At 43.7% G+C, this 12,115-nt stretch overlaps 1 protein-coding gene across 1 annotated transcript in view; it reads right to left on the bottom strand.

The window, feature by feature from the left end:
• Positions 1–12,115, bottom strand: part of CPVL (carboxypeptidase vitellogenic like) — a 136,751-nt gene that overhangs the window by 124,188 nt on the left and 448 nt on the right. The gene's annotated exons all lie outside the window — the stretch shown is intronic.

A 12,115-nucleotide genomic window follows, 5' to 3' on the forward strand; every position in this document is an offset into this window, starting at 1 on the left:
CACACATCTAGACAGGGAAACTAAGTCCCAGACTGAATAGTTTCTCAAGTCTTGGATTAATTTTTTCAAACTTCCCACTCAGCCATTAAATAGTAAAGCTGGAATTTGAAGCCAGATCCAGAGGACTCCAAAGTCCATGTATTTTCCATACAACACTGTATAAATGACATAATACAATAAAATCTGCCTCCATGCAAATTTTGACAAAAGCAGAATTCTGGGTAAAGTGGATTATCTTGACATACCATTTGTAAGATTTATAAGTACAGAAACTGCAAGTGATTTAAGGGCAAAGAAGTGAAAATCACATGCCCAGAGACTGCTTCTTAATGGATTTTTAGTGTATTTCCTTCAGTTTTAAAAATAACTTTTTTGGGTTAGCTGAAGCCCTCAGTCCTTGAGGATTCACGGCAAAAGCAGTATCTTCCAGTAAGAACTTCTTTCTTCTTGCTGATGTAATAGTAGCCCTATTCATTTTTGGAATCAGCCTCCTTTTTGCTACCTACTACAACTAAAGTTTGCAAATAAAAAATTAGGACACAGTGTGGTAAATACAAGGGTAAGATCAGGTACGATGGATGAGAATATTTTAGATGAGGGTGATCCTGGGAAATTCTGCAATGTCGTCGCCTTAACCATCACTCCCTCAGGTGACAAGAAACTCCTCCTTGACTCCAAAATAGATACTATTGTAATTGAGAGTAATCGCCATGTAATACTCCCTTAGATTACTCTAGTACTCTCCTCAGCTCTTTTCTACATGTTGTTTCATTCCATCTTCACCATCACTCTTGAAAGGAGTCAGTGCAGCTCTTCAACAGAGGCCCATGTTGATGGATTAACTTGCCAAGTAATGACACTCCAGTCAGTAGCAGAGTTGAGACAGACTCCAAACCCACTGGGGCACCCACTCATTCAAGTATATCTTCAGCACCTACTATGTGCCTGACTCCGAAGTAGGCACAGAGAACTAGAGACAAAGTGCGTGCCTTCATGAAGCTTACTGTCTAGTGGGGAAGAGAGAGAGATGCGAGCTAGTAAGGCAATTAAAGAAGCATAAAGGGTTACAGAAGGATGGGGTCGAGGAGTGGTATTATTTTAGATCAGGTGGTCAGGGATGGCCCCTCCAAGGATGTGATATCTGAACAGATCTGAAGGACAGGAGAGGGTTCCATGTAAATGTCTAAGGAGAGGAGAGTTCCAGGCTGGAGAATAGTGATTGCAAAGGCCCAATAACAGGAGGCAATGAGGATGGAAGTCAGCATGGCTATAGACCAGTGAGTGCTGGGAAGAGTGGTACAAAGTGGGATCAGGTATCAGATCACGAAGGGTGTTGAAAGACAACACACATTTGAGGGCTCGCTTCTTCCCAGTTCTGATGTTTCTATCAATGGTGAAGCTCACCTCTTGCCATCCTCTTGCTTACTGTGAGGAGGAGGGGAGTAAGAGGTGGAAAGATTTATCTGATGGATAAGTTTGGGTAAACTGGGCAAGTTGGGCTCAACTCTCCTGCTGTCCCCACAGGAAGCGGTGCTTTTTTCTTTCCACCAGGTGTGGGCCTGTGAATGGCTGGGCAAGTCTGCTCAACTGGAGGCTTTAGTTGTAGGAAGTCCATTTGCCCAGAAGTGAAAGCTCCACCCAACCCAGTCTCTCTCAGTAAGAAAGGTGATATTTTGCTCTCCACCTGCCTTGCTCTTTTGTCTTCTTAATTTCTCCAGAACTCAGGTGAGACAAAGGAGCTTGCTGGTTTTTAGGCTCCCTCAGAGACTCTAACAGAATGAAATTTGGGTTTTATTCTAAGTGTAACGGACTGGAATTTTTCCCACTGCACCCCACTGTTTCTATTATCCTGCAAACATTTTGTCATATATGTAGTTGGAGAAAGGCATGGTTAATAGCATCAGCTCCACCCACATATCCAAAATTTGAAGTGCCATACAGTCTGACTTGCCCACACCAGATCTGGAAAGGTATGAGAGTTGATCATGAGAAATGACTTCTAAAATCAAACCAGCCAAAGCATCTTCACACGGCTAATCAACGGGCAACAAAGTCACAACCAGACTATTTAGCAAGAACAAAAGGATGCAGAACTGAGTCCCCTTATTAAACATTTTTAAATCAAGTGTACATGGTATCCAAAGGGGAAACAACAGAAAAGCCCACAGACTTTTCATCCGGTTCTTGAGTCGTGGAAATACCCTCTATTATTGCTTCTGTCAGCAGTTTCTAAAAGCAAAAAGACCCCTATTTTCACTCTGGTACTTGCTACATTCTGACATCCGTCCATACCATCTTGCCAAAATCATTAACGGTCTCAATATTCCCAAATTTAAAAGAAAAGTTTCAGTCTTTACCTTAATTGACTTCTCTGTCACATTGACAATAACCCTTTGCTAAAGTTATCATTGCCTTGCCTTCTGTAATCTGTGCTTTCATGAATCTTTAGAATGTTCTTCATAGTTCCCTCTTCCTCTGCCTTCCCTTAAATATTGGGTTTCCCAGGATTCTAACCTTGGGCGACAGCTCATCTCACTCCACACATTCTCTCCAGGGGGGTCTCATCACTTTAAGTAGCACCTCCTACTGACACCACTCACAATAATAGCTCTTCTTCAAAGCTTCAGGCTCATCCATCCAGGTGCCCGGTGAACATTTTCACCTGATGTCCCATGCGTATGTTAAACTCAATCTGTCAAAGTGGAACCTAATCCTTCCACCAAAACACAGTGAATTGAACACATTTATCTCTGTTCCCTCATGGAACCCCTCTATAGTGAAAGTAAAGATATTTTTAAAAGGTGTAAATCCCATGGCCCAAGAAAATAGGAAAACAACAGCAAATAAGGCAGATCAAATTTTGTTGTTGTTGTTCTTAGAGAGAAAGTGAACAAATAGTCTTCAGAGAATGAAAGCAGAATGTAAATGAGAAACAAGCTGATTCACATGGCAAAATCACAGAAAGGCTCAAAAAATGGTAAGAATGGATACTGCAGATGGCTAAGGTGAGGCATGGGGCTGAAAACAGAGGGATTAGTGCAAGTCTCTACAGCAGATAGAGCTTCCGACCCCTCTGTGCACTCTAACAGGGGAAGGGAGAGACTTATTCTACAGAAAATTTATTCTTTGGAAAATTAAACCAGAGAAACTCTGAAAGTGGGAATATGAAATACAGCAAAAGTTGGGGAAGAGGCACCTGCCTGAAAACTAAGAGAAAGTCTACACAACGACATACCCCGGAACGCGCCCCTTGACCTTGAACATGCCCTGAACACTCCCCTTGAACACTCAGCTCCAAGAAAGCTTGTAGCAAGCACTCTATGCCTCCATCCTGTGCAGGAGATTGAAGGATTCTTCTCTGGCGTGACTGAATCCTGTCACAGAAAGGGCCCATACATCCTGACGTGTGAGGTCCTCCAATGAAACTTTTTGTACCCATCAATCAGTTCCAGGGAGCTGGTGAACTGCTCACAGATCCCTTCAATACGATGGAGCTTCCAACCCGCAACTTAGTTTCTCCCATTTAACATATAACCAGATTGCAAAGAACCACTGGACAGTGGAGGAAAGCATCTAATTTGCAAGAAAAACCAAAAGAAACTACTTCAAGAAAAAAAAATTTCAGAAAAAATAGTAACGCATGGAACAGAATAGCTCTTGAAAACCAAGACATATCTTTAAGGAGATAAAAGAAGGCACTGCATTCATCAAACAGCAGAAAGCTGTCTTTAAAAGGAACAAAGAGAGGGGCCAGCCCCGTGGCCGAGTGGTTAAGTTCGCGTGCTCCGCTTCAGTGGCCCAGGGTTTCGCCGGTTCAGTTCCTCGTCGTGGACCCACACAGCACGCATCAGGCCATGCTGCGGCGGCGTACCATGTAGCACAACCAGAGGCACTCACATCTAGAATATACAACTAGGTACCGGGGGACTTTGGGGAAAAGAAAAAGAAGAAAAAAAAGATTGGCAACAGATGTTCGTGCAGGTGCCAATCTTTAAAAAAACAAAAATTGATTCTCATATACCACTTCTCAGAAAGCTACTGACAGATGGGTTCCACCAAAACAAGGAAGTAACCAAAAAAGAGAAAGACGTGGGATTCCACAAACAGGGGAACTAACGCAGGAGAGAGGTCCCAAGATGACAGCCGTGCCTAAAAAGCCACCAGTGGAGATTGGAGCAGAAAGACAGAGGGATCCATGGGGAAGATTCTCAAATATATACCCATATAACTGACTACCTCACGAGTCTTTGTGACAAATCATATCCATAAGGATACTATAGTTCTGTCAGTAGGCTCGGACAGAAGTCCTGATAGTGACATGAAAAAGTAAGCAATCCAAAAAGAGGCAATTATTAGCTTGATGAAGAATTACCAAACTGGCCGAGAGGCGCTGCAGGTAGGGTCCACTAACTGGCTCCCAGTGAGCAATGCTACAACAGAGGAAACATTAGGTGTGGGTTTAGAACAACAACGAGTTCTGTAACCATTGGACAGGGTGGAGGGTAGGAAAGTTGGGACATGAGGTATGTTAAGAGCCCTAACTTCTCATCTTGCTTACTACGAAGTCAACAGAAAATACCTCAAATTGATAAAAAGTACAACTCTAAAACCAATAAATAGATAAGGCAGATTAGTTAGAAATTTGGAATTAAATACTAGAAGAAATAGGTGAAAGAGTATGGAGAAGAGACTGCAGAGAGAAGAGAAGCATGGAGAGGGGTGGGGGACTAAAACTTTTTATTATGAGAGTTGTTAACATGACCTATTTTTCACCTACATATGTGAATTATGTTGACAAAAAATCAAAAGTAACTGAGAAGAATGAAAAAGCTAACCTACTTATCTTCTTCCCTAAAGGCATCCCTACTTCTCTGTTTTCTGTCTAGGTTGGAAATACCCTCCAGCACTGACGCTGGAAACCCAGGATTTGGTCTTGACTTACCTGTGTCCCTCTTGCTGCCTTCCCACAGCCAATCAATCACCAATGGAATCTCCTAGATGTTTTTCAGACTCAACTCGTCTCTAACCTGACTTCCATGTCCTAATCCAGGTCCTTAGCATTACTTGCATGGACGATTGCAAATCTCCATGCTAATTTCTAACCCTGATCTTAACTTCGAGTTAAATGGATTTCCCCACTCTCCTCACTTGCTGTTGTCTCTCCTATTTTCTTGAGCCATGGGTTTTATACCTTTTCAAACTTTGTTGCACAGCAAGAGATAACCAATACATAGGCAAGATATAAGCATAAAGCAGGAAGTGAATAAAGAGCAGGATGGAGCCAGAGAAGTCAACAGAGAGCAGATTGTAGGGGGCCTTGGAGATGTGTTCGGAATCCAGTGACGAGGAACTACTGAGGGCTTTATCTCTTAAAAAGATTATCACGGTCACAGGGTAAGGATGGATTTAAACAGAAAAGAGAGAAAGCAGAGAGACCAGTTAACAGGTTTTACACAATCCACAATGAAGATGATGGAGCCCAGGGGCCGGCCTGGTGGCCGAGTGGTTAAGTTCATGCGCTCCACTGCGGCGGCCCAGGGTTTCACTGGTTTCGATCCTGGGAGCGGACATGGCACTGCTCATCAGGACACGTTGAGGTGGCGTCCCACATGCCACAACTAGAAAGACCCACAACTGAAAATATACAACTATGTGCTGGGGGCAGTTGGGGAGAAAAAAAAGCAGAGGAAAAAAAAGAAGATTGGCAACAGTTGTTAGCTCAGGTGCCAATGTTTAAAAGAAAAAAGACGATGGAGCCTAAATTAGGGCAGGGCAATAGTCAGAGTGTGGACAGGGCAGACCTGAAAATAATTAGAAGGTCAAATTAGCAGGATCTTGTGAGCAATGAAATATTACATGTTGAAATAGAACAGAATCTGGCAGCCAGATCGGATATAAATGGCTGGGGAGATGGTGGTACCACTAACTGACATCTCCCACTATTCCACTTTGCCATGAATTTAACTAGCATTAGTGCATTAGTGTGTGTGTATGAGAGAGAGAGAGAGCGAGAGAGAGACACCACCAGATACCTGAGAAATTGAAAATCAGCTCCCCTGGTAACCACATTGTGACATTCCCAACAGAGCACTGACAACGTTTCTACACACCCAAGGCCACACTGCAGCTGCAAAATGACTGACAATCCTTTCTTCTGATAAGTTACTGGTTTCTTACCAATGTGTCCCCAACCCCACTTTGTTCCTCCCGCCTCCTGAACAAAGACTGCTGAGATAGTTGCTGAACTGCCAATGGCTACTTGACAGCAGTCAATCCAATGGGTCCTCTCTCCCCATCCCTCTTTTGACTCACTCAGCACAAGTCCAAACCTTTCAAAGGCCTCTTCCTATGTCCCCGATCCCTTGGGTGTATGTCCTCCTTTGCTGCAGGTAAGCCAGTAAACCAACTTCATGTCATTATGAGTGTATTCCTGGTGGCCTCCGATCAATGGGCTTTGACATCCCATTGGAAAGGTGTACTGAGAGCAGCAGAGAAGTTAGGGAGACCACAAAATATAGAGGGAAGAGACGATAAAGCCAGAACATCGAGGGCAGCTGAGGGCTCTCCGTATTTTTATTTTGTAAAGATTTTATTTTTCCTTTTTCTCCCCAAAGCTCCCCCGTACATAGTTGTATATTTTAGTTGTGGGCTCTTCTAGTTGTGGCATGTGGGATGCCACCTCAGCATGGCCTGATGAGTGGTGCCAGGTCCGCACCCAGGATTTGAACTGGCAAAACCCTGGGCCGCCGAAGCAGAGCGCACGAACTTAACCACTCGGCCATGGGGCCGGCCCCGCCCCATATTATTCGGAGACAAGCAGGAAAGCCTCTGCCACAATTCCTGCACGCACAGAAGTTCAAGTGCCAGCCTTTACTTTCTCAGCAGGTATATCCTTGGGCAAATCAACTCACTTCTTTCTCTGGACTTCAGTTCCTTCATTTGCAAATTATGCAGTTTTGATGGACTTTATTATTGCCAACATCTCTTCCCAGCTTGGAATTTCTAGGATTCTAAAAAGTAACCAAGGATAGGGATACAACTGCCTCAGGCTCTGAGGCCCAGGGATGACTCCTGCAGACAGCTTTGATGATACAACTTCCACGCCTGTTCTGGGTGCCACGAACTTACATTTCTGTCAGAGTGTTTGCAAGGCTGGAAACCTGAGAAAGACTATTTTGGGGTCTATGCTACAAGACTGATTCAATTATATGTTTTTTGAGCATAGAATTAAAAAAAAAATCTATCAACAAATTCTAAATCAGTGGCTTCCAGTAAGTTTACTCTGAAACAAAAGTCTCAGACTTTGCAGACGCCCCCATTCAGGCGCAGGGCGAAGTGTACTGTGGGAACTGTGTCGGTTTCACACCAGGTGCTGCTGTCTGCAGTTCAGAAGGCGCCTGTGCCACAGCACAAGGGACTTGCTCTCCTCCAAGCAAAGTTAATTCTACAAACGCTCTCCAACATCGAGAGGAGGAGGAAAAAAACCTTATTTCCGCTTGATTTGCTGATTGCTAATAACATTCTTCATCAAGAAATCCAGGCAGGAAAATTTCTCATTTTCAGAATTAGCCAAGACTGCCACTTTCCCCCATGTCAAATATAAACTGTGCATCCTAAGGTCCACACATGCCTCAGAATGGCTTCAGCTTTAGTTAACTTTCTACGTTTGTCGCTGCTCCACTCGGGAGCCTAGGAGCTTTGCCCCAGCCAGGCCTTTCCCTACAGCAACCGCAGTTCCCTTCAAACCAGAGGCCCCTCCACACTCTTTTCCATGCAAAAGATTTCCTCTCCTTTAATAGAATTCGATTCATTAGAGATATTCTATGCATATAATAAGGTGTGAGATCCTTTGCTAAAACTTTTGGTGGAGTCAAAGATGAAAAAGGGATGGCACTTGCCTTCAAGGAGAAGAAGACAGACGTACAAAATCCAGTGACTCCAGGCAGACCGGGTCAGCGCTGAAATAAGGTACAAGGAACTCTGTTCTCTAAGCCATTACTAATAAACACTGCGCTCACTCAAGTCCTCACTGGCCGATTACCTCTCTCCCAACACCAATCCACTGCTCACTGTGCAACTGGCTACTTCCAACTTCAGGAAAAAAGGATGGAGAAAACAGAGCACAATCCTTATGCCTACCTGAGTCAATTACAATCAATTGCAGAGTCAACACAATCCTGCTGTCCATCCCATATCCTATCCCACCCTCTCTCTGAAGACTCAGGATGGAGGGAATGCAAGGAAAAAGGGAAAGTGACCTTAGATATGTAAACAAGTGGGACAAAGCACTTGCCTTCTGAGTAGAACCGCACTACCCTTCATTGTTATTGTGACAGATCCATGAGATGATACACAGACATAAATAAACCCACACCAGGTACTGCAGAGAGCTGAAAGATAGTCCTAGTCCTCACTTTCTAACTCAAAACCTTAGAACAGTCCCAGGCCACAGAACAGATGCTAAATAAATCTAATTTCCCTTGCCTCATCAGTGGTAAATTATTATAATAAGATGGGTTTACAGAGCTGAATATTTTTTTATTCAGCACATAGAGCATATACTAAAGTATTCAAATGGAAAGGGAGGGTAGAGCTTTGGTTGCTAAATATTTGGATAAAGGCTTGGTGACCAGGCATCCAGAATATGAGTCACACTTAAGGTTTGGTTTGGAAAATATGGCCACCATCAGGATAGGATGTTATGGTTCCCAGATTAAGTAGGCGCTGCCTTGTGAAAAGAGAGACAAATTCATTAAATTACCTGGTTTCCTGATGTTTGGAAATGGTTTACACGGATAAAGCATTGTATATTCAAAAAGTCCTAGATAAAAACATATTTAACTTTCCTTCTTTCCTCCTCTCTCCCACCTTATTCCCCTCCTTCCCGCCCCAATGCCATGCCTCCCTGTAACGGGAATAGGAAAGACTCCACTCACTCGTATGGATATGTTTTTTAGTTTGTGACTATTGTAAGTTATCAAGGAGACCTTTGGCTACAATAACACCGTAGATAGAACCATCACTAAGACACAAAGTGATGAGTGAACACCTGTATTGTTTGCTGTTCTGAGAAGGTTATATATTCAGATTTCCCTCAAGGTCTTGTCCTTCTTTTCTCCTTCCATACACCCTCATTCAACCATCCCTTGATCATAATTGCAAGTCCAGGTGTTTGTTCTATCTTGACCTTGCTGTTGGGCTCCCCACTCTCAGCTGGCACTGCGATACGGACACCTAATTGGTCCCTCAAACCCACCGAGTCTTAAAACAAAACATCACCATCCCCCCTGAACTTCCTCCTCCTCTCACTTCCCGATCCTTAATGGCACCACACTATCCTTGCAGATGCCAGGGCTCTAAAACAGTCCTTGTGTCAAACTGCTTACAAAATCCCATTGTTTTTCCTCGTTTCTCTCTCTCTGCAATCCATTCTGTTCACAGTTCAATTTTTACTGGCCCCAGGAAATTTGAAAAGTCTCCTAACTCATCTCTCAGACTTCTGGTCCTCTCCACTCCAGTTCATGCTAACACTGATGCCAGAATGAGCTTTCTAAAGCACTAGGCACTCCCCTCCTCAAACGCCTTCAATGGCTCCCAACTGCAACCAGGGTGAAATAAAATTCCTGCCATGAAATTCAATGCTTTCCACTAGGTGACTCTAGCATAACTTTCCAGACCAAAGTCACATGACCCCTTCACAAACTCTATGCTCCAGCCAAATTAAACCCTTCCTTGTTTCGTTCCCTAACTTTACTCTGCCTTTTCTGCCTTTACAGGTATGCATAGCTCCAGGCAAATAGTAGGCATCAAATCACTACCAGTTGAATGATAATGGAATTTAGGTGGGAGTATACACTGTAAAATTCTTTTGACTTTTCTGAATGTTTGAAAATTTTCACAATCAAATACTGAGAAAAATATTAGTTCAATGAATAAATGGATGAGGGAATGAATTTCTTGGGAGGTGGGTTACCTCCTCCCCAGAGAACCATACAGGGTGAAGGGGTCTTTTTGAAAGATGAGTAATGGGATATGGAGTCCCAAATGAGAAAGGAGGGAAGGTTAGCCCCAGGATGCCTAAATAAATATTTTGGCCAGTAAACAACCCTAGCAGTTTAAAGATAGCCACTAACTAGAATCAGAATATGGAGAGAAGATTAAAAGACCTAAGGATATTGGAAAGATAAGATGCTAAGACTTTGCTTTTTCAGGCTAATGGATCTAAGGATGCAGAGTCATTCCCCCTCAATCCCCACCCCCATCTTGCTCCCTGGGTTCTGGGTTAAAGCAATGAAGGAAAAGCATGCGGTTTCACGTTCGAGGCTGCACCTGCAATATCTCCAAAGGAGAGAAACTTCCAACACTCTGGTTTTGGTTCAGTTATGCTCAGGAGTGTAGGTTTTATGAAGAAAGTACCTGATCACTGTCCTGTGAACTGAGTCTATTATTGCTTAAATCTCTGCACTTGCAAACACATGTATAGCATAAAAGTTCAACTTCCATTCCTGGTTTTGACCAGGCAAGGATAGTTCTTAGCTTTCTGCCCAGCTTACCCCTCTTCCAAGTCAATGCAGATATGAATGAGCCATTCTTCTAGGGCTGCCTTTCTAGTTAGGAGAAACTGCCCCATTAGTTGTAAATGTTCTTGGTTCAGTCCATGAAAACGCCACATTATTAACCCCCTGGGAATGTTAAACTAAAAAGATTGTGCTTGCTCTTTTCAATGAACTATACTTCCTATTAAGAATAGTCATTACCTATTTACCTGGGGTATCTGGGTGATAATAAAGGGTATCTGATGTTATCTGAGGCAGTGACAAAGTTCCTCCTCTCTCACCGTCTTAGTCCGGTGCATACCGCGGTACTCAATACTCAGCTTTTCCTCTGACAAATCACATGCTTCCCAAAACAAAAACAAAGTCATTAACAAAATACTGCCACGCTGTTTGCTTCTTTTTTTTTTTTTTTTTTTTTTTTTTTGAGAGGAGTAAACTGGTCAGCTCAGTGGACTAGCTTAATTAAGACTCTTCTAAGTCATTTGAACTGCCTGTCAGTCAAAGCCCATTTATTTCTCAGGCCATAAAACCAGCCTAGTAGAAGCTCACTGTAATTTGGTTTATAAGCTGGACCAATCATATACATTGTGGAACCAATTATGCCCCTCCAAAGCAAACGACTCCTACAAGAGAAGAATACGACAAGTTCTCGCAAAGATCGCTGGCATTACAATATAAAAGGTTTCCACTGGACTTAGATTAACCTGGGGTAGAGGTCTAGAAAGTACAATCAGCTAAAGAGTCTTGACAACTGTACAGACCTTCGCATGCCAACCAAGCCAGCGCGGTCTACTTTTTCGAAAGTGTTCCAATTCCCATTTTGAACAATTTTCTTAAAAGTTATTTTTCAAGTTAGTAAAATACATTCTCATTGGGTTTTTTTCCCCTTACCTCTCTGTTCTTACTCATCCCACACTAAAAAAAGTAAAAAGTAGTTGTACATTTAAGGGGAAGCGGAAAAGACAAGTGTCTTTCAAATGGGGAGACTGAGGGCTTAGCAAGCTTAAACAATTTGCTCAAGGTCACCAACTAGCAAAAGGCAGAGCTGGGACTCGAATATGCCAAAGCCCATTTTTCTCGATGACACCTAGCTGACCTGAAGGTAATGGATGTTTCCATTTCACACAGCGTCTCTACGTGTCCCCCTGGCTCCTATGACTTCCCCTGCAAGGACCGAATCCACTTGGCAGAGAGCTGCTTCCACCTGTCCGGAGACCCTGGTTTTCTCCTAATCCTACAAGCCAGGAACAACAGTCCTTCTGGTGTGCTTTCCTTCCTTCGCTCAAGCCGAATCTCCATTTGTGGGGCACGCTCAAATCGAAGGCATTTTCCGCGTCCACTCCTCCACAGCACCCACGAAATCAAAACATCCCAAAGAGACGTGCTGGAGGCGGAAGGGAACATGCGTCCGCCCCCATCCCCCGCACCGAGAGTAAGGGAGGACCCCGCGGCTTCTCACTGCCCTGGACGGGCTCCTGGAGGGACTTGGAGGCGCCTCCTGGTCTGGAAAAAGCCCAAGTGCGACCGCCTTGGAGCTGTCGGGAGTGTTCGCGGGCTGC

This window comes from Equus caballus, chromosome 4 (genome assembly GCF_041296265.1).
Source record: "Equus caballus isolate H_3958 breed thoroughbred chromosome 4, TB-T2T, whole genome shotgun sequence".
Classification (NCBI taxonomy): domain Eukaryota; kingdom Metazoa; phylum Chordata; class Mammalia; order Perissodactyla; family Equidae; genus Equus; species Equus caballus.